This window comes from Perca fluviatilis, chromosome 1 (genome assembly GCF_010015445.1).
Source record: "Perca fluviatilis chromosome 1, GENO_Pfluv_1.0, whole genome shotgun sequence".
In the NCBI taxonomy this organism is placed as follows: Eukaryota; Metazoa; Chordata; class Actinopteri; order Perciformes; family Percidae; genus Perca; species Perca fluviatilis.
In genome coordinates, this window is record NC_053112.1 from 13,758,100 (window position 1) to 13,781,975 (window position 23,876).

The 23,876-nt window shown below is 40.9% G+C and overlaps 1 long non-coding RNA gene across 1 annotated transcript; it reads right to left on the minus strand.

Annotated features, from left to right (window-relative positions):
• Positions 1 to 7,093: 7,093 nt before the first annotated feature.
• Positions 7,094 to 9,757, minus strand: LOC120558530. Its single transcript, XR_005639135.1, has 3 exons — positions 9,572 to 9,757; positions 8,732 to 8,776; positions 7,094 to 7,195 (listed from the first exon to the last, which is right to left on the minus strand). It is a non-coding gene; the product is annotated as an uncharacterized LOC120558530 (long non-coding RNA).
• Positions 9,758 to 23,876: the final 14,119 nt, after the last annotated feature.

A 23,876-nucleotide genomic window follows, 5' to 3' on the forward strand; every position in this document is an offset into this window, starting at 1 on the left:
ACATATTTTTTTCTCGAATTAAGGTCCTATGAGGTCCACCAGAGTGGGAGGGACTTTGCCTCTGTATTAACTGACGCAGACCTCAACTGGCCCAGTGAATTATGACTTTTGTCTGTCAGGAACAAATGCAAAAAGAAGGGTAACTTGGTCATAGCAACACAAGGCGAAGGGAAGAAGTTGACAAGGATTTTTGGGTCAACAAGGTGTGTGACTTGGACACTGGGGCTCGCTGTTTGTTTCCCATTTACTACCGTCACTAACTGTTTGTCTTTGAACAATGGGATGCAAGCTTGGCACCTATCCATAACCAAGTAGTTTCTGTCCCTAAACCAATGATTAACTACCGTACATGTTTTGTCATTGGTGTGTTTTGGTTGTATTGTCCTTTTGTCCTATACATTCTGTAGTGACAAGTCACAGAAGGCCTCACCTCTCAAATGACTACAAGAAAACACCAAAGAATCAACTTTTAGGGCCCTATCTTGCACCCAGCGCAATTGCCTTTGTACACCGACACATGTATCATTCCTATTTTGCACCCGACGCACAGCGGACTTTTCCCTCCACAGACGCACGTCGGTAAATTAGGGAATGAATTTGTGCTCCGGGGGGCGGTGCAGCGAAAAGAGGAGGTGTGTTCAGGCGCAAACGTTCCCTGGTGCTATTTTGCAGTTTCAGAAAACAATTCCACCACTGACCAGGAAAAACCTGGTCTAAAGTCAGTGGCGCGTTATTCAGATGCTATTTTAAGGGCGCATGCTTGGCCATAATGTAGCGTGTGCACAACCTCATACACTTTACTTCTCTCATCTACACGGATGCAGCAGTTCCCATTTTTGCAAACCATACATAATTACAAGGAAAAATATTACTGAAAATGCGATTCAGGTATTTGGATAGGTCAGGAGGCACTTCACACTCCAGTCCTCAAAAAGTCGCTGCATTCTTTGTGACTTGTTTTTCCATGAATCATGGATGTGTTGACGAATGAATCATGGAAATGAGAAAATATTAGAGGACTTAAGGAGACGTGATGTTGAACTACGGTGGGATTGGACACTCCTGCGGGATCTGGTCCAGGAGTGGCAATGTGCTACTGGTGGAGCGGGTGGACGGAGATGGAGTTGGGGGAGGAGGAAGGGGCACAACAGGAGCAGGTGGTGCGTTTGGAGGCCCACGCTCCATGGCTGCAGCAATCCTCTCCAGAATGTGGAGATGCGCCCGAGAGCCCGCAGCAACATCGCCACCCGGACAAGACGGGCATTTATTACTTTTCCGCATCCCGGACAGCTCCCGCTGGCGTGTGCCAGGCAAATCCGCCGTCATAATAGCAATCCGCCATGGAACAAGCGCGCCTGCTCTTAAAGGGAATGTGAGATGACGCTCTGATTGGTTTATTGCACGTTACGCCCAAACCACACCTAGCTACTTCAGACCAACCCATTTTAGATTTGCGTCGGGCGCAAGATTCCGGTATAATAGCAACAGCGCCCGAGATCCGCCCACAAAGCTACTTGCATTTCACGTTTGATACTTGCGTTTCAGATCGTTAAAATAAGGCCCTTAGTCTTGTTTCTCTTTTCTTAAACAGCCATTATCTGCACCTCTGTGTTCCCTCTTACCCTCCATTCCTCTTCCTTATTTCCTACATAATAGATTGACTCTACTCACCGCAGCTGACAAAATATATTAATAGTATTTTTCTTGTGGATATGATTCAATCCATCATCCCTTTCCATCTCCTCTCCTATCTCCGTTTCTCATTCAATCTGTCACTCCCTCTCCTCCCACTCTCTCTCTTATACGAGACAGAGGTGTCACTTTCAGTGAAACAACTTAATTCTGATGTCAATGAATTAATTAGATGTGTTAATGAGCTAGCGACAGCTAACCCAAATTAAATTAATACCGTAATGGCCTCAGACAGCGAGAATTAGCTCCCATTTCAGTAAACGCTTTCTGGAGTGTACACAGCCGCCAAGGATAGACACACACACACATTCACACACTCACACAGCTCAAACAACATCCATCCCCCCGAGCAGATCATCATCCAGATGTAATTAACTGACTAATTACAGGAGCTCTCACTCGCTCCCCCTCCTCTCACTGTCTCTCTTCTCTTTCTAACACTTTGACTGTCTGCCTCTCTCTGCCGACTTAAGATTGCACTGTTATTTAACCCTGAGACACGTTTGTCATATTTCCTTACGGCTCACTTCCTTCCTCTCGTGTTTATTTTGGTGTGCTTATTCTTCACCTACATTTCACTTTAAAAGCATTTAGTGGTTGTTTAACGTCTTGTTGTCAGTGAGGCTGTGGTCTTCCTTCCTCTTGCTACTCTTGTCATCACACTTAAAGTCTCATTACACACAACAGGCCTGACTTAAAGGCTGTTTAGTCTGCCATTAGCTCTAATCGTGACTCCTCCACAGTTGCCACGCTCCAGTGGACCTGCTGATGGGAAGCGGTGCCACCAGACTATTAATCTGATCTCAGAGGCACAAAATGGCTGCTCTCTATGTGTCGGCCGCCCGGGGAGGAAAATGGTGTCACAAGTCTTTGGTGTTATTGTATTCTCGCTTTGCCAGACCTTCCTCCACAGCACTGCGGGAAGAGAAGGTCTGGCTAAAAAAATTAACCCAGATTTGGACAGATAGTCTAGCTAGCTGTCTGGATTTACCCTGCAGAGATCTGAGAAATAGTTAACCATAGTCCTGATGAATCCACCGGAGTTTGAAATTATAACACAAACAAAGCATTATTTTTTATTCTTGATGTATTTGTTTTTGCAACCACTTTTTAATAATGCATAGTATTTAAGGTGTTTATAACTTGTAACTACTCATTCTCATTTATTATAGTAGAAGAACCTATTTAAAACTGCACGTCTTGTTGTAAGACACTATTAATGACTTACTCACGTCCTAATAAGTCATCAATTGTTTCTTAATGTAGCACTTGAAGCAGTTTGAAGCAGCATATTTGATGAAGTTAATGTACTTGTTGGGTTGTATCCACATGGCTGAAGGCACATATCGCTTTGGATTAAAGTGTCTACTAAACAAATTTAATTTAATGCAATGTTATCAAAGCTGAAAATGTAAATGGTAATCAATTATTATACTGTCAGTATTGTCATACTGGTTAAATAAATTGCTAGTTGGAGAGTTAAAGAAAGTAACAGTATGCTGGAGAAGAATATATGTGGGTGAGTGCTAGCAGTAATACTTAATTTAAATAATTAAAGTACAATACAATACTGCTCTCGTCGCCACTGCTTGTAAAAAAAATCATAGGGGACAACTTTTTGAAAAATCCATGACTGATATATAGTTTTAGAAAAGAAGTTTGTATGATGTGCTGTCCGAGGATGATTGTGTCCTAGGTTTAGACAGGATATGACAAGACGCCACCAGGGTGTGTGTGTTTACATAGAAAACAACGGATGTGGATGTCAGGATCTTACTTTCTGCTACTGCCCCAACCTTTCATCATGCATGCCTAAACATATACATAAAAGCCAGCATATCAGAGGCTTCAACTGTTTATTCCTTATCAATAAAGCATTAGAATATGCTATTCTAGTCATTACAGTTTTTTCGTTGCTAAACGACAGTGGGCACAACTGGAGTCACATGTGCAAAACTCTAACTCCAGTCTGCACAGCAGCAGTTCATGTGGACCAAACTCTAGTTCATTTTTCATTGCTTGAACACAGTTTTCAAAACTCTACACACTTATCCCATGAGTTTAACCACAACGTACAACACTGTAGATTTACAGCACTTTGTTCAGATGCTAACACACTGCTGTCAAAACTGTAAACCACACATTCAAAACAGAATAGATTTCAGTCTGGGGCCTATCAAACACTGCTGATTGCAATTTTAGCTGAAAGCCTAAGCAGGTGTCTTGTTTTAGACTAGTTAGTGAACATATATGGTATTTATACAGAGAAAGCTCAGAAAGTCTTTTTTGTACACAAAACACCAAATAAGAATGAAACAATCATACACTGTACTGTTTGAGAGAAACGGGTAAAAAGAGCAAAGATACCAATATGTCCAGGTAAGATGTCTGAGGTTATGTACACAGCTATAAAAAAGTGAAAAACACTATATCTTTACAATAGTAAAACTGTGTTCTTACTGTTTTTCAGAAAGTAATGGAGGTGAAAGCAATAGAAACACCACATTCATTAGTATTTAGAGATGATGAAGACATCCAATGTGATGAAGAAAACTTGCCACATGATGCTGGAGAGGCAGGATTAGTCACACTATTCGTTGGTACTGTTATGTACCTTTAGTTTTTTCCCAGTAATTCCATAAATTACTAGAGACAAAATACTTTATTGAGAAAACTGCTGATTTTCATTCCTTCTTGTTTACCTTATGTAAAAATTGGTATGCTATACAATCTATATTTTTCCTTAAATAAACTGTTGAGTAGTGTCAAGTCACTCAAATTGTTCAAACTGTAAAGATGAAAAGTTTGTAATTTCTGTATTGGTGTTTGATGCTAGTGTTTTTACCCTCCGTGTGTTCTGAGTGACAGTGTGTGTTATCTCAGTGAGGCCTGTGCATACTGTTTGAGACGTGTGTTAAGAGTTGTGTTGCTTTGAATGAGTTTTGCAGCTGATGTGAACTGTTTCTCGGGTGACTGTAGGTAGTGCAGACTGTAGTTTGAGTTTTGCACATGTGACTCCAGTTGTGCCCACTGTCGTTTAGCAATCGAAAAACTGTAATAAAGCCATTAGTTGCAACTTGGAAACATATAAAGTGGTGTGTTTGTATCTGTCTTTCTTTCTTTCTTTCTTTCTTTCTTTCTTTCTTTCTTTCTTTCTTTCTTTCTTTCTTATCTTCCCAACACAAAGGGCAGTGATGGGATGGCAGTAAGAAATAAACCCACTTGTTTACCCCTTCCTGTCCTCACTATTTGTATCTTTTTCTTTGTGGTCTATCTCACCTGTGGGTTGTGAATCCACACTAAGCACCCTCTCGACAGTGTGATAGTGCTCTATGTACAGTATGTACAAGTGTGTGTGTGTGTGTGTGTGTGTGTGTGTACAGTGGGCCTGTCTGTTTTAGCATGAGCATTTTCCTGGGGTGAGACTCTGCAGGGAGCGGGCTTCTCTCACAAACACCATCTGTCAACAACAGGCTCACCTGCTAGCAAACATTTAGCTCAGGAACCATCTTGCCCGCTCGCTCTCTCCCTCTCATTCCCACACACACACACACACACACACACACACACACACACACACACACACACACACACAAACACACACACACACATACACACATATACATACACACACAGCAACACAATTCCGAAATGTCAAAGCAGAAGATAATGTAACTTCCCACTTAGTCGACTTGACAACCTCACCTGCTTTGCAGCCTCTGTGATCTCTGAAGAATACATGTGGATATGTGTTTGTATGTGTGACAGACAGGGACATAGACACACTGAAGAGATATAACAAAAAAAGCACAAAACAGAACATTTGACACCTTGTCTGAACATGAAAATTGTTGGGCTGTAGAGTAAGAAGAAATGTGCAGAGCGGGGAATGTTTGAGAGAGGGAAGGTGAGAAAGAGAGAGATGAAGACAGAAGAGGGGGGAGACTATTACCTGAGGTGTCTGACTAAATTAACTTCTCATCATCACTAATTAGCCCCTTGTTCCTCTGTTTCCTCCAGGTGAGTGCTACCTATATTATTGTGTTAGTGCCAGAGTAGTGTGTGAATATGTGTTTGTGTTTGTTTGTTTGTGTGTGTGTGTGTGTGTGTGTGTGTGTGTGTGTGTGTGTGTGTGTGTGTGTGTGTGTGTGTGTGTGTGTGTGTGTGTGTGTGTGTGTGTGTGTGTGTGTGTGTGTATGTCTCATGTTCATTGTTTGACTTGGGAATGGCAAAGCAAAATCACTCCTTTTATTCTCTGTCATTTTGTATGTTGCTCAGATAATTGGTAAGAAATCAATGTTAATATTTAGTGTTATTTATCCAATTAATATTTTAAGGTGCAAGTTATGATTAAAATGCAGAATTAATCCAGTTTACTCTAATGGCAAGGAGACGGCGAAAATGTTGAATGAGGTTGTTTTTTTAAAATAATTACTTGATGTCCTATTCCGTATTGATGTCACACGGCAAAAAGCTTGTTTCAATCAAATATGCAGATTTTTCAACATCTTTACCAGCAGCACGTTTTTTTTCGGAAATGTTTTACACATTCACACTATTTCACAATATGTCGTAAATATTAAAATCATATGTACTTTTTTAGGAAAGGATCAAACCAAATATAAAGCTAACTTTAATCACCCTAAAAGTCACCATTAAAAATATACATAAAGCAACTGTGTGAGCTTTAATGATATTAGAACATATACAGTATAATACTTGAAAATAACAATATGGCCTTAACAGGCACCAAAGAAATAAAGGGATTAACCAGACTAGCAGTCAACAGCCATGCTAGCTGCCCTGTGAGGTTATACTTAGGCACAGAGGTACTTCAAGCTAAATGCTAACATCAGCATGCTAACATGCTCAAAGCTGATGCAGCATTGAAATGTCAGCAGAATGGGAAGAAAAGGAAAACCAGTTACCCTTGTTGTTAGTCACATTAAATGATTTAATTGTGCAAACAATTTGTCGACACTTCCTGTAGTTGCAAGATTCTCACTCCCATCGCAACAAAAAGCGACGCTTGGTGAGGTGCCTTTGGCGTTTGTTATTGGCCCAAAAAGTCTCCTTTAGCGTCATATTTAGACGCGCTTGGTCGGGACCCTTGGCATCACTTTTTGACGCTCTGTGGGTCGTGGGTGGGGTTACAAAACGCATGTTTCAGTGACACGCGGGGACGGGACACGAACCCCGGTCTCCTGGGTGAAAGTTCTGTGTTGTTTGACCCATCCACCCCCCCAACCAACCTCCTTACACAGATTTTCTGTATTTCATACTACTCGCTACCGTTGTCGCTCTTAATACTCGGTCATCTTACAGCGCCGCGGTCAAGCTGCAGCAATGCCTGGTGCGTTCCATACAGATGCTAAAGGGTGATTTTTGCGTCTGTATTTGACGCTGAGAGCCACTGAACAAGCGCCAGTATTTTATGAGTTGGGAGTGAGAACGGGTTGGTAGTTCAGTTTACCAAGTGGGACATCGACACAGTCAGACGTTCCTGAAATGAAATGAAATTACAACTGTGAGGCCGATATTTTTCCAGCTCAGCTGCTGCTGGCTAACGTTAGGACATGGACACAGCATTAGAGACACCAGTCCTAGTAACATGCTAATGTTTAGCAAGTATGATATTTACTATCATGTTAGAACGATAACATTTGCTAATTAGATCTGATATGAAATTATATTAGTGTTGCAGGTACTAGTACAGGTACTAGGTACAAGTATTGGACAAATCAAAACTTTGACCTGATGAGGGTGATAGATTTAAATGTAAGATCACCAAAGAGATTACAATTCTTCCTGATGGGTTGATGAACATTTTGTCAAAATAAAGTCAGTAGGATTCATCCTCTGGAAACCATTAATGCCGACACAAAATGCCATGGCAATCCATCCATTAGTTAAAGTGACTATATGTAACATTTTAATGTTTCTGAAGCGCTGTCATTTTTCAGACAATGGTCTTAAATGACCTGTAACAGCAAACAAGACTAACAGTGAAAAGAACACTATTTTTATATAGGTTTTAGTAAAGCATCTGCCCGGGTTTGATTTTTCCCGCGAAGTCACAGAATAGGCAGACGGCGCTACAGTAACACATTCTGATGGGTCACAGATTTCTTTGTAACACCGGAAAAGCCTGTGTTAGCGAATGCGAGCGGAGCCAGGTAAAAAGGAAGCAGGAGATTTCTTTATAGTGTATAGGCCTAATTGCATAATTGATACTGGGGAACAACTAAAAGCTGAAAGCGAAAGTGAAAGACAACCCCACCCCAAATTGGCCCTCAGGTATATAAATGTCTATTTCATTCATAAAAAACGTTACAATGCGTGATGTGGTTGTACGTCAGTAGCCGACATTAAATTACTCCCCCTTCCATTTAGCGCGGACGTTTTCCTTTTAGTCCGTGTTTGTGTTGGCTTACTATTTTCTTTTCCCTTGTCCCCCTGTAACGTTACTTAGCGTCTGTGGGTTTCATATAATGCGCTATATTAATCTAAGTTATTATAACGTTGGTTGCTACAACAAACTCTTAATGCTTTGGCTCGTGACACAGTGACAGTTACACCCGGTTTAGCTCACGATACATTCAGAAGTAGGCTACAGTAAGTCACTGTCTGCAACACTTAAAATGCAACAATGCATCTGTAACTTATTCTCTTATTGTAAATTAATGATTTTCTGGTTGAGTAAAACATTCATCGAGACTATATAGACCTCCCCGTAACGCTAACTCAGTAATGTACGGTGGGCAATACGCTGCCGTAAAGAAAAGACCTTTACAACAGCTTTTGTCCAAAGCGGCCGCTAGAATCAACACAAACTGAAAGTTACATATAGCCACTTTAATGAGATATTTCCAACCACCAAAGTGGCGGATCGACCGAGAGACCTACATTAGAGCCACACAGAAATTGTGAAATCTGGACATTTTCAGAATTAGTTGATTTAGGCAAAGAAAAAAATAGGATGAAATAGGAATGCATATAATAAAACAATATCTGAAATGTGTATCAGCTACATACTCACATGAAATCTCCCATCCAGCGATAAACCTCCCTTAATTACATCTTTCTGTGAAAAAAAAGAGGTTTAACGTTAAGTATTTCTCATATTACCTTTGGTGTATAAGTGCGCGATGACAAAAGACATACTCCTGCTATATATTCCTGTTTTCTCACCAGCACATTTTAAGAATGTAGAATAATCTGATTATTCAAATAGATGTTAATTAGAGCTGTTTCCTCAAAAAAAGTCATTATTCGTTTGAATAAAAGCGAGTCATCTCTGAAGATTCCTCTAATGCCACAAAAGAACCTGCGTGGACATAAAAAGAACAGCTCTATTGTTTTTTTTGTTTTTGTTCGATTTTTATTTGCCCAATTTTCTTTTGTGTTGCCTCAGTGTTCCTCTGGTGGGAGCTAATTTGAGGTGGAACAATAGCGCCGGATGAATAACGTGATATAATACATATTCATGGCGTTTGAGAAGCAGTTGAGTTGATCCACTTGTTTGAGACACAACAAAGGTAGCTTCCGCTCCTCTGTTATCCTCCCTGCTCCCAATCCCTCCTTCGTGCCTCCTTCAATAGTTTGCCTGTTCGTTCCTTCTTAATTATCTTTTGAAATCCCCCCTCTGTTTAAACCTTTGTCCTTTTCCCGTGTGGAACCTATAAACAGACATCAGCAGCATTCTGGGGGGAAGTAAAAGGAGGAGGGAGAAAGAAGAAAATACTTCTCAGGTTAATCTTCCTCCTGCTCAAGTAGAGGAAGAATCTGTAGTTTTATATCTCTGTAGCGATGCCGTTGGTGTTTTTGTACACTGACTTAGAGCTGTAACATGCAAACAATGTTAGCATTGCAAATTTACCTCAACAAGGTCTCCTGGACACGTAAAACGTGATACCGTGACTAGCAGAGCAAATACGCAAACACTAGCCGCTACATTAGCAAAATAACAACGGACAAGAATAGCTTCAACAGACTCATTGGTAGAACAATTCTAATTACAATAACATTGTGTGGTAATCCTTCTAAATAGGAGCCAGGAACTAAATCGGTTTGATGACGGTGGTGCTCAGCTTAGTTGCCTTCCATCGTTTTGTACGGTAATCCTCATTAACAAAACACTAATCCCCCCCCGTGTTGCCATGTTCGGTCCCGCATCCCCCCCCCCCCCTCTCTGACATATAAAACTTTACCAAACTTCTCCCCCCACTTTAACAGAGAAGCTATAATCAACATAGTCCAATCCAAATCCTGTAAACTCTTCATGTGGTATATTCAGTCTTTGCGCTGACACAGAGAGGATTCAACAAAGTTTGCGAACATTTGCTAGGTTGTTTACAACAGGCTCACAGATGTCAGAATCCTATCAGCTTCTGTAAATGTTTGTACATTCATGGTAAATTATGAATCATGGCCAAATGTTCCGACACTCAGTCTAAGAAACATGAATATCTGTGTTGAACAAAGGATTGAGAAAGCTCTCCGCTTGTCTCTTGGCTTTGAGCAGTCGAGAAACAAGTTGAATTTGAATGTACTGTACAGTAATTAGCAAACCCAGCTCCTATTTTTCTTTTTATTGTAGCTGTTGATGGATAATATTCCATTCTGCAACTCAAAATTCATTAATGTTTGATTATATATTTGTAACTTATTCAAGGGAACCATAAAACATTTACAATTTAGATGCAAATAAAAGGTTATAATCTTAGTCTCTTATTTTGAAAAAATCATCTCAGGAAATTATTTTGAAAGAAACAGATAAAAATCAACAACAGTACTGTTTGTAGAAGAGCTTACAGAGAACAAACATCTCTGTTTGCAATATCCAGTTCACAGTCTGGGTAACGAAAATATCCGGCACTCTATTAGTTACTTGCACTCACTTTATGTAGTTATGACTATTCAGTCAGTAGATCTTCATTAATAGCTTAATATTCCAAACTACTTGATCAAGGTTTTATAAGTCCTGACCTGAGTTAAGCAGCAGGCATTTTGGCATGTGGTAGTATGAAAAGCAATGGTTTTACTAATAAGATTAACGATGGCTTCATTATATTCAAGTGTCCCAGTAAGCCATGACAGTGTGACAGTGAGCCAGCATGAGCAATACCAGAAACGGAAGCGGCTAAATGGAATTAAGCCATCAGTTTTATTATTTACACCTGTGCTTTTCCTGCTGTGTCAAAATATGTGCTGTGAAAAAGACCACTAGCCACTAGCTAAAATAGCCACTAGTCTGGTCAAGGGAGAATCTGTATTTGGAACCATAGTCATGTTTCCATCATCATATTTTTATGCGCATTTTGAAGTATCGTATATTATTGAAGAAAATGTTGATGGAAACGGCAAAATCCGGAAAAAACATCCTCAAATTCGCAAAAACGTTTTTTACGCTCGCTTGAGGTGGTTTTTGCCTTTTTTAATGCGAAAATGGGAAATGGAAACAGTTTTGCCGAATAAGTTGTGACGTAGCGAACATGTAGCTCACATGACTATAGTCCCACTATCCATCGGGTGAGGGAAGGATTGGGAAATGGGTCCCATCCAGTGCGCCGTACACTTATGGCACAAGGTGCGTAGTGGAGTTGCAATGCGCTATAGCCTGGCTCAGCCACGTCAGGTAAATTGACAAATTGGTTCAACAGCTTGAATCGTATGGCCCTGCACACCGCGCATACACAGTGGTGAACGGTTGTTTCGCTGACACCAAATATCTCTGCCACAACCCTGTTTTCTGCACAGGTGGCCAACTTGTAGAATGCTACCTCTCTCCATTTAGCCAAAGAACTTCTAACTTCAAAACTCTTTGATTTAGCAAACTCCGGTTTGCAATCTACAACCATGCGTAACGTCAACTTGTGACAAAACTACGTTTTGTGTAGTCTAGTTTATTCGCTATAAACCAGTTGATGGAAACGCTTCTAATTCGCATTTTCTTTTTTTTTTGGGACATTTTAAAAGTTGGATTAAATTTTTTTTGCTACACAATTAGATGGAAACATGACTCATGTTACCACTGCCTTTAGTTTGGTCAGTGGTGGCCTAAAGGTTAGAGAAGCGAGCTTGTGACCAGGAAGTCGTTGGTTCAATACCCAGACCAACAGGATAAATTTGGGTGGGGAAGTGAAAGAGCAGCGCTTGTCCCTCCCTCATTACCAACACTGAGGTGCTCCAGTGGAGCTGCTCAGAGTCAAGCAGATCAGACTGTGGTTGTACTGGGCAGCTCCCTGGTATGAATATGTATCTGTGTCAATGTGACAGGTCGTTGTTGCAAGTGAGAATTTGTTCCTAGCTTACCTGGTTACATAAAGGTCACGTTGGATCAGAGTGAAATATCTTGACTACATCTTTAGGGATCGCCATGACACTCGTGGACCCCAGAGGATGAATTCTAAAGACTTCCAAACACATTTTAACGGATGATTACCTCCAGTTATAAGACAGTTCAGTACACCTGCAGAGCACCCGCACCACACTAATCTCCTATAACAACTCACACATAGTTTATAAAAACAAAAGTGCAGTTTTCAACTCTGTGGCTTTTCGACTAATGATTCCAATCATTTACATTTAGTAAGCAGTCCTAAAACATACCTGCACAACTACTATCATATGCTATCACTACATTCTAGGGTTAGGGTTAGGGTTAGTTAGGTTTGGTGTTGACAGTTGTTGATTTAAAGAGGTAGTATCAGTAAAGTAAAAGAATGACTCTGCGGTGAAAGCTTGGACCAGTACTGAGCTGTAGAATATTCGCTACTAGGCCTTAAGGAAATGATAATTTGATAGTCAGTCACAGATACACAGAACAAATCAGAGAAATAGACAGCTGAATAATAATTACATAACTTTATAGGCTTGTATAAAGTTGTGCTGTATTTAACATCCTGGGTCTGTGCTGCATCTTTTCTCAGTACTCCCTGCCACTTCTACAACAATGGGATACTGATTTTAAATTAAAGTGGGGCATCAGTATGCAAGGTAATTAGCCATTAGTCATTAGGTACTCGATCTGCATGTTCCTACTGTTGCAGCTAGCTAGTATACCAGCGAAAAAGATTGGCAGTTTCTATGGAGATGTTCAGGGAGATAATAGCAAGATGTGTGTGTAATTTTCAAATGTTTGAACAGATTCTCATCATATCAAGATACTGTCATGTTGTAACAAGACAAGTTGGTTGTCTGTTCACATTGTTACATGTCATAACCAAAACAGTGTCATTAGAAAGCACACTGTAAGCAAGATTATACAAAAAGTTCCCACTGTACTTACCAAAACCAATTTGGCCACCAAGATGAGGAGGAGGCATTGATATCATTTAGACTTGTTTAAAAAAGTATTTTAATGTCAAATCTTTTCATTAAATCTGTCAGACTTCTTACATCCACACAATGTGAAATAATCTGAGATATGAAAGAAGCCACAAAAGAGCTTGTCTAATGCATTGCCAGGCTACACAAACTGCCTCTGACCTACCTACAGCTGGAGGCTATTCGCCCACAATCCTTTGCTTTCTAATTATTCAAATAATTGACAGGACAGAGAGCTGTGATTCGCCAGCCCTCTTCAATTAGCGTTGTGTTAATTAAAGAGCCTCATCAGGTTCTCGTTAGTGATTAAACACCCGAGTGTGATTACTTAACTCAGCAGGACTCCTGACGAATCATCTGCCCCCTGATCCCTCCAACGGGTGTATGTGAGTGTGTACATGCATTTGAAATTTAGCAATGCTAAGGCGTGAGCAATGGGAACAGATTCTCCCGCTCACGCTGCATATCAATGCTTCAGTGAACACTGCATATGCAAAGCTGTGAGGACGTGTGTGTGTTTGTGTCTCCGATTGAAGGGGGATTTTTTGTTCACTTGCTGATGAGGTGTCTGAAGGAAGTTAATTGCCTATCAAGAGAGCAAGCCAGCTCTGCCTCTACGTGCGTGCATGCATGCGTCCGTGCGTTCGTGCGTGCGTGCATTCGTGTGCTTCCACTTGTATTTGTGTGTGTGTATTTTTCAGAGGCTCTGCATGCATGTCTATGTCACTTCACACGCTAACTGCCTATCAGAGGAATGCTCAGGTCCCTGTCCTTTCCTTGGATCAAGTCTGAGTTTAAGTGTGTGTATTGGCATATGCATGTGCATGTGCATAAATATAAATGTATATTTATTCAGTGATGGAAAGTAATGCAGTACATATACTCAAATACTATTCCTAAAGAATAACGCTGGTGTTAATATAACTTTTTATTAGCATTAACATACATCTAAATAACAAGTCTTTCTGTAGCCACCATCTGATGTTTCTGTACCAAAGAAAATATTGGTTGGCATGTTACTTTGTTATGTTGTTCTTCTGAAACCATTTCCAGACTACATTTTCAATTTTTGACTGAAGGTGAGCATTGGGAAAACACACACACACACACACACATACACACACCAGCTTGCTTGCTGCTTTGTTTGCTAGAACTCTCACAAGTCGATAGAGTTTTGACGATTGAAGAATTATTGATTGACCATCAGTATTTTTGAAGTTAAATAAATCCTATTAGACTTTAACAAGAAGTTGTTGTGTGGTTATTTGTGTATTGTATTATAATAACAGCTGGATTATACAGGTCAGTGCTCGATCTTTCACCCTTCTTTTGTTCCTGTTAAAGATACAACTTAATTAGGAGCCGTATTTTAACGATAACACCACCTTTGAGACTGTTTCCACAGTTCAGTTATTTGCCCCTGAGTTCAGGGTGGTGCCCCGTTTTGATTGTTGTCAATTTGGTAAAGTTATGAATACACATATTCATAACTATATTAATATTGATAAAACATCTTCGATAAATTGCTAATAATTTAATCTGTACCTCCCCAATTCCCAACATTCAATTTTTGACTGAAGGTGAGCGTTGGGAAAACATTATGCATAAGTAAATGCTCATTTACAAGCAGAGACCAATCTGCTTTAATTCCTGTATTGATCACAATTTTAAGAATATCCTTGAGAGGTCTTTGTTCAAGCACTTGAACTTTAAAAATAGAACATTTTGTTTTGTACCCTTTTGTGACAAGCAACCTCTTGTTTTATTTTGTTATACCTTTACAGGATGTCCTAAGCTGTATTTATGCTTCTGTGAAGATGTACATAAACATCTCAGAGAAGGGTGTTATGGGTATCTGTAGGTTGCAGAAGGTCTGAAGCACACACCTGCCAAATCTCAACACATTTTTACCTCCGCTAAGGAGGTTTGGTTTGTCCTTTTGTTTGTTGGTTTGTTTGTGTGCCAGCAGGATTACGAAGAAACTACTGGACCGATTTTCATGAAACTTGGAAGGGTGCAGTATGGGCCAAGGAAGAACCGATTAAATGTGGGGTGGGATCCAGATCAAGGGGCAGATACACAAATTATTTCTTAATTATGTTAACATTGCGGGATGGGGGTTTGTGTTGTATTCATGAAGTGTCGAAATAATCAGAAAAATGAGTTCCAAACTGGGAAAATTCCCACTGCATTAACATTGTGAGGTAGGGCATGCCTTTGCGGAGGTCTGCGCTTTCCGAAAGCTCTTTTAGTTAGAGCAGTAAAGTAGGTATAGTAAGTAAACAACCAAGTGTGTGTGTGTGTGTGTGTGTGTGTGTGTGTGTGTGTGTGTGTGTGTGTGTGTGTGTGTGTGTGTGTGTGTGTGTGTGTGTGTGTGTGTGTGTTGTGCTCCCAGTGAAGTAGCTTACCTCTAGAGGACTGAAATGCTAATTAAGATGAATCCATCTCCAGCCCCTCCTGGCCCCGCCTTCCTCCCTCATATTTATCGGTATTATGCATACTGTGTGTGTGTGTGTGTGTGTGTGTGTGTGTGTGTGTGTGTGTGTGTGTGTGTGTGTGTGTGTGTGTGTGTGTGTGTGTGTGTGTGTGTGTGTGTGTGTGTGTGTGTGTGTGTGTGTGTGTGTGTGTGTGTGTGCAAAGTCACATCTCATTCCACACAGATCACAGCTACCACCATCCCATCTGACTCATAGTAATATATAGCATTTAATAACACTGTGTACGTACGCATACACACACACACACACACACACACACACATATTCACAGAAAATCAATATCCATGATTTAATAATGCAATGTACTGATCCAACTGGATTCGCAGGCCTTATTCCTGGCCACAAGAGCATCGCCACGTCAACAGGCACCAGAATAACAGATCTACTGCTAGTGTGCTAATTGAATGCGCATATGCGTGTGTGTGTGTGTGTGTGTGTGTGTGTGTGTGTGTGTGTGTGTGTGTGTGTGTGTGTGTGTGTGTGTGTGTGTGTCTGTGTGTGTCTGTGTGGGTGTGTTTGCGTGTGTGTGTGTGTGCACACTTGCAATGAAGAAACAGGCAGCACATGCTTCATCTTTAGAGTGATGAAGTAGGATTTAATAAACTAGCAAAAACACACTCATAAACTCACACACACGCAGATACCCTCAGCAGGTGAGCGTAGCTGAGTTGACACTTTGTCAGCACAGTGTAATTTGACATAATGAATGCAAGCATCGTTACTGCTGTTAATTGGCCAGACTAATTATACTCTGAGGACGTCATTAGAGAGAACCTGCCGCTCCAACTGTGTGCATGTGTGTGTGTGTTTGTGTGTGTGTGTGTGTGTGTGTGTGTGTGTGTGTGTGTGTGTGTGTGTGTGTGTGTGTGTGTGTGTGTGTGTGTGTGTGTGTGTGTGTGTGTGTGTGTGTGTTTACGAGTCAGCTTGGGGCAGCCGGTGGGAAATGTGCAGGCGACTGGAAGAGTCTGGAGGTGGGTTTGAGCTCAGGAAGGGAGTGGGATGAGGAGGAGCAGTGCAGGTGGTGAGGACGCATGGAGGTGAGGAGACAGGGGTGCAGGGGTGAGGAAGGGTCTAGTTTCGGGTGAGACAGCGGGAGGGGTGAGTTTAGAGTTCAGGCCAAAAGGAGGTGATGGAGGAAAGCAGGAGGTTTGAGGAGTAAGAGCAGGATGAGGACAAAGGAGCTTGAAAGGCTCACAATGTCAGGAAAAGTTTGTTAATGTCTTCTGCCAAAGTCAGGGTTGCAAATGCACAACAGACCCACTCTATTTGAAATTAATTACTTTCTTGTTGTAGAGGTCTAGAAATAAAGGTTGAGTATGCACAAGCACTTTTGGCAACAAACAATCATTGTCATATGTATTTTGCTTCATAAAAAGCCAACTGCTCCATACATTGTAACAATTCTTTGTGTCTGGTTTTATTATACTGTAACAGTGATGCTTGGTTCAGATGTTTTAACTGCTTGATTAGTATCTATTTAATGCTAAACATTGTTTCCAAATGTCTTCACTCACTGAAGCAGATGAGCACAAATGAATCGAAAAACAATGTAGAAAAACATTTATTTTAGCAGATTTTGTGGTTAAGGTTAGATACAGCAAGTGGAACTTTCAATTCCTTGTTGACTTCTTTCCACAAACAAGCAGTCAATCTTTATCTTAAAACATGCATAAGTCATACAGTAATAAAATATTATTCCACGAACAGATAATATCATGCATGATAGCAGCATACATTCCTGTCTGCCACAGTGCAACACATTCCCATGAACGGGTTCGTATGATATCATATGAAAACTTATGCACAACAATTCGTATGATATCCTATTAAATTAGGCGACCGCTGGCCAGTCACGTGACGACCGGTCACATGACAGTTAAATTTAGCGGTCTCTTCTCAGTACAACTACACATAATGACTTTAAAGAATAGAATATGTTACAGTATATATTGCTGTAGTTACTCTTCTCCATACTGTCCATAAATAGATCCCTTCACAGAGCAACTACACTGTAGAAGACAAAATCCAAAGACAAACTTATAGATATGTTTGTCTTTGACTAAGGCCGGGCCCCAACCTCTAACCTGCAACAAGTTATTTCTGCAATGCCTATACATGCATTTACTGTACAAGACTGTATGTATATAAAGTAATCTAGTACCAATTCAGTATTTATTCCTTGCACCATTTTTATTTGTTTACAGTCTACAAAACACTTTTATATAGACGTCATATGTTGCTGTTTTAAACATCTATTTTTTCACTTACTTGCATGTACATAATATATTTAGTCTATTCCTTCAGCTTTGCTGTCCTTGTTTTTATTTCTATATTCCTTTATACTGGTCTGTGCTGGTTGAGTGCAACTTAAAACCAGAGTCAAATCCCCCCCCAAAAAAGAGATTATTTTCTTAAGGTTAACTCATTACAGTTCACCTGCACTTCAGGACAATTTACTAATTGACTTACTTCGTTCAAAAACTACAATGACCAAACAACCAGCTCACAGTGAACATGCTGATGCCTCTTGGCTGAAACAGCATCAGTGGAGTATTTACTTAGTCAGCTATTACAGCCGAGCAATTTGAGCAAATTCTGAGAAACAATATCGGCTCGCAGTCCGCCGGCAGAGAGGGAGGGGATGTGAGTCTGCGACGGGTAAAGCATGTAATTTCCTAATTCGGATCTTGCAAGACAATCCGTCCTTATCAGTGTCTGATTCCCACTTTGGAGGAAAAGTAGACGGAGAAGCTGCAGGCCGTCACTCACACACACACACACACACACACACACACAGAAGACGGAGGTATGAAATTACATAAAGGAAAGGGATACAGATAGAAAGACTGAGAGACTAGTGAGAGAACAAACAGGCCTATCAAAACGACCACAGACCCAGATAACAAGATAAGGCCTAATCAATCAATCCTTGCACACTGAGAGAGATTGCGCTAAGTGGCTCATGAGTCCTGCTGTAAATTAAATCTGCACACTCCTTCAAGTAAGACAGAATGTGGGGAGTGAGAGTTGGAGGGAAAAAGAGAAAGAGACAGGGGGGATAATAGAGGGTAATTTCATCAGCATGGCCCATGATGAAGCTTTTACACGGTGGTTTGAGAGGCCAAACTAAAAGGCTGGAGGTTTGGTGATATTGAATATGAGTGGTGTGTCATGATTCGATTTGTAAGACGATAGCCAGGAATTAGATTATAGCGCCTAATGCGGATATCTGAAAGGATGTCAGATCTTAAGGGTTTGCTCTGTGTGTATGTGTTGGTGTGTCTTGAAATTTTCTTTCTGTGCAGGCAAAGCCTAACACACTGGGATTCACTTTAATTCACTAAATCCAGACTCATCCATCCTCACCACCGCTGCGCATCCTCTGTGTGTGTGTGTGTGTGTGTGTGTGTGTGTGTGTGTGTGTGTGTGTGTGTGTGTGTGTGTGTGTGTGTGTGTGTGTGTGTGTGTGCGTGTGTGAGACATCTGTTCTCCAACGTTCATGTCCAACAGGAAGTGCTGAGTTGAATGAATAACAAAACAGTGAGCTTAGTGCCAAAGTGGTTTGGACTTAACACACATAGCACCTCAGACATTATTTGTCACCCCCAATGGGAAGGGGGGCTGGGGGTACCAAATGTCATATGGATTTATACCAGCATGCCCACCTTCTAAACATGATGAATAATGACGAGAAAGATGTTAGGGAGCTGGCTCAATCCACCCTGTTCCTGGACCTAAGGAGACACAATGTCCCGTTGGCCAGGGCGTCAGAGCCCCACTTCCTTGGTTTCAAAAGAAAACCCAGCAGGAAACTTGACACCCATTCTGCGTGTTTTTGGTGTCTGGTAAGACTGGCCGGACCTGAACGATCTTTATGTCCGAACTGGAGTATCACTGGAGTAGGTGCGGTCTGACTCCGTGACTGTGAGGGTCTCGGAGGATATTACTACTGACCCTCTGACTTACATCAGGGCAACAGCTACATACGGTGTCAGCTACCCGCTAACAATAACAGGCACCCGGCGAAATCTTATGGACTTACAACAACAACACGGGGCTGGACTGAAACTTCAGGGAAAACTTGCATGTCCTCACTCATTTCTTAAAGTGCCCATATTATGAAAAAAACACTTTTTCTGGGATTTGGGGTGTTCTTTTGTGTCTCTGGTGCTTCCACACACATACAAACTTTGAAATAAATCCATCCATGCTGTTCTGAGTGAGATACGGTTTCTGAATGTGTCCTGCCTTCAGTCTCCTAGTGAGCTGTTCAAAATCGGCTCGGACTGTGACGTCACAGTCCGAAATGAGCTGGCTAACCACAACCGTTAGCTTGTAGCGTTAGCGTTAGCGTTACATGCTAGCAATGCTAACGCTAATGCTAATGCTAACGCTAGCTTACGTCGTTCTCAATAGCAAAGCACTGCTACAACACACACAAGTTCACCATAATCTATAAAAGAACTACTTACTATGTGCCTCATTTAGAAGTCTCCCAGCTAATCCTGCCTTGTAACTGACCAAAGTTGGAGAAACAGGCTCTCTTTTACTGTCTCTAGAGTTAGCTAGCTGACATGATCTACATCTGAGCTACTGCGCATGTGCGAGTGCAATCAAAGATAGTACAGAAGAAGAAGATGAAAAGAGGTCTCACTCTGTAGCTAAAACAGAAACCAGGTGAAAAGAGGATCTGCAGCAGTGAGAGAGAGCTGTGCAGTACAACAACAATATGGTGTTTTTTGAAAATGAAACCATGTAAACCTATTCTGGTACAACCTTAAAATACAGTTATGAACCTGAAAATGAGCATAATATGGGCGCTTTAAAAATACAGCACTCAGTGAGTACATTGCCATATTCGCAGTAAAAGCCAGATTACAAGTTCTTCCTACCAGACTCAACCTTTCTATCTGGTTTCTAACAACTCAGGTCCCTCATTGTTTGCATCACACTACAGAACAGATCACTGAAACATTACCACACATCCTGAATGGCTGCCACGCTTACAAGGGAATGTACATAGCACGTCATGACAGAATAGTGGATATAATACTGAAAGACATATCAAACCATTCCTCACCTTCAGTAAGAATGTACAAAAATTATTGTGTAAAACTATCAATGTTCCAGCACTGCAATAGTAATTCTGATACCTTCTTACACCTGCTTGCTAATACACCAGATGTTGTTGTGATCGATGAGGAGTCCAGTGAGGTTGCATGTACCTTTTGATCCTAGCATGGAGGAAGCTTTTTTGACCAAGGTCATTAAGCAACCACCTCCAAGCTAGGCTATAGGTGCAGACTATTTGTTTTCATATTTGGCAGTTTAGGACACACACATAGGCTGGTTGTAAAAGGGCTTCATCATTTTGGGATGCCCAAAAAGAGGGCTAAACGGCCAGCAAAGTATTGTGCTCCGTCTGCTATCATAGGCAGCCGCCATATATGGTCGAAGACGCTGTTACTTATACCCATAAGAACAGAGGGGTATGCTTAATATTATGAAGACCTGCTGTATGCCAATGGCCCATTATTTTGTATATGCATTTAACTGCATCTATAATATTTATGTCCCTGTAAATTATTCTTTTCAAGTGGACTTAAATAAATTGTTAAAATGTGTGTGTGTGTGTGTGTGTGTGTGTGTGTGTGTGTGTTCTTGTTTAACTATATTTGTGGGGTCCAAAAACCAGGAGTTCAGTATACTTGTGGGGTCCGGACAGCTTTGTGGGGCCAAAATGCTGGACCCCACAAGTTTAAAGGGCTGTTTGAGGGTTAAGACTTGGTTGTAGGATTATGGATATAATTAGGTTATGGTTAGGGTGAGGGTAAGGGTTATGGTTAGGCATTTAGTTGTGATGGTTAAGGTTAGAGTAAGGGGCTAGGGAAGACATTATGTCAAGGACTCACAAAGATAGTGCCACGCACTGTGTGTGTGTGTGTGTGTGTGTGTGTGTGTGTGTGTGTGTGTGTGTGTGTGTGTGTGTGTGTGTGTGTGTGTGTGTGTGTGTGTGTGTGTGTGTGTGTGTGTTATGTTTTAGCTCATGTAGACTAACCATCACCAGGCTGCTACAACAACAAAACAGAAAGCTGCAGAAACAGAAGAAGAAAGATGGAAGCCAAAAAAAAGAAACAAACGCAAATCTTGAGTTTGGTGAAACTGAGGTGCTAGTGTTCCACCGGATTATAAATCATCTTCTTGGTTTGCTGTTTTGAAGCCACTGCGCCAAAGTTTGTGTTTCATTTGGCCTCACTTAATTTTTCAGACGCTGGAAAAAAGGTCTAATAATAATTATTACTATTCAAATGTTTACTCTACAACTGCTCTATTTGTGCGAGCGTGTGCATCAGCCAACTCCAGCTCTCAGTATTTATCCAGGGAAAACGGTCAGCCAGCGTAACACAGTACCAAACATTAGTAGAGACTGATCGTCCTGATGATGGACACATTGAGCCCAAGTGTTGGCTGACTCTGTCTCAGCTTTTCCTACCACATTGTGAGTGGTGAAACAATTTTTTTAAAGTCAGCTCCACTGAGCTTTTAAGCATCTCTCAGCTTTTACAGTTTTGCTTAGTCTCACTGCTCTCATTAAAGTTCCCAGTGATAAAGCTCTGATACGTTACTTGCTCAGCTCCAAATATCAGACAAACAGAGTCAGTGACTAGAATTTAGCAGCTACAAAGTTTCTCAGGAGTTTTTGGAGACCAAAACAGAAACACAACTTCAAATGTTGCTTTGTGTCTGGTGGATGTGAATTTTTATTAATGTGTTGACAGAATGTTGTTGCATATGGACATATTGTTTTTATTTGATCATGTTGATCAAAGTTATTTTACATATTTGTTTTGGGATTTCAGTCAATAAACTAACTACTGTATAAATAGACAACTGTTTGCTAAATGTTCACCATACCTTACCTAGCAGGTGAAAGTTACAAACTACTTTACAAAAAACACAAAAATCAAAGGCAAAGAAACAATTAAATGATTAAACACAAGAACTATTAAATTCATGTTAAAAGTTAAAGGTTCAGCAGTAGCAGAGAATTACTTTCCAGCCATAATTTACATACCAGCTAGCCGACGTTGCAGTACATTACAATTACATTAGTCTTTTTCCACAACCAGTGTCTCTGTTACTCTGGATAACCCACAGAAACACACAGTTGAATAAAACAAATAAAAACAGTCCACAGCAAGTTACGGGGATTATACAGAGTAACAAAGGACATTGGACAGTTTATCTAAAGACAAGTTGTTGTTGCATGTATTGTTTTAACAAATAAAGTTCCTTTTTCCTTCAATTGAATTGGAGTCGAAGCAGAAATCTCTGACATCTTAACGTCAAGATACCACTAGTTGGAGAAAAGTCACTTTTAATGCATTTATCTCATCTTAAAATGATCGTCTTAATAGCTTCAGGCATCAGATACATGTAATCAGTTAAAAAGTACAATATTTTGCTTAGAGATGTAGCAGAAGTAGAAAGTACAGCACTGGTACCAAACATTACCTCTGTGTTTCAGTCCACACTCCAACGTTCCAACATGACTACACACACACACACACACACACACAAACACAACCAACAAATCTAGAATATAAAAAGAGAACAGTGACGCAAAGCAAAGGCCACATAACCAAAAATGGATGGGTACACACACACACACACACACACACACACAACACACACACACACACACACACACACACTAATAAAGTTGTCTGAGTGTTGTTTGGCAGGGCGGGCAGGCGGGCGGGAGATTCATGATTTTTAATATGCAGAGCAACTGCAAAGTGGAAAACCAGACAGACTCACACACTTACACACCAACACAAGTACACTGAGACATCAGTTTCAGAGCTACACACACTCACACACACACACACACACACACACACACACACACACACACACACACACGTCATATGAACTATGAAGATGTTTTTCTATTGGTATGGTGACAGACAGCAGCTAACACACAACAGATCGCTCCCAGCAGAGAACACAGAGCCCTCACATCATTAACACCTCCTGCTGCGTACCACTGGGCTTCAACTGTCTGGGGACACAAAGCCAAGAGAGGGAAGAAACAAGAGACGAACACTTAGGACACGGACGGAACGGTGCCATAAATGTGTGTATTTATGTCTGTGTGTGTGTGTGTTGTTGTGTGTGTGTGTGTGTGTGTGTGTGTGCGTGTGTGTGTGTGTGTGTGTGTGTGTGTGTGTGTGTGTATTGTGTGCTCTATCTCCCAAATGCCTTGACTCATCTGCTAATTAGTCAGGAGCAATTAAGTACGCTTAAACTAACGGCACACAGAGGCAGCACACACACACATCCAGGTAAACAAAT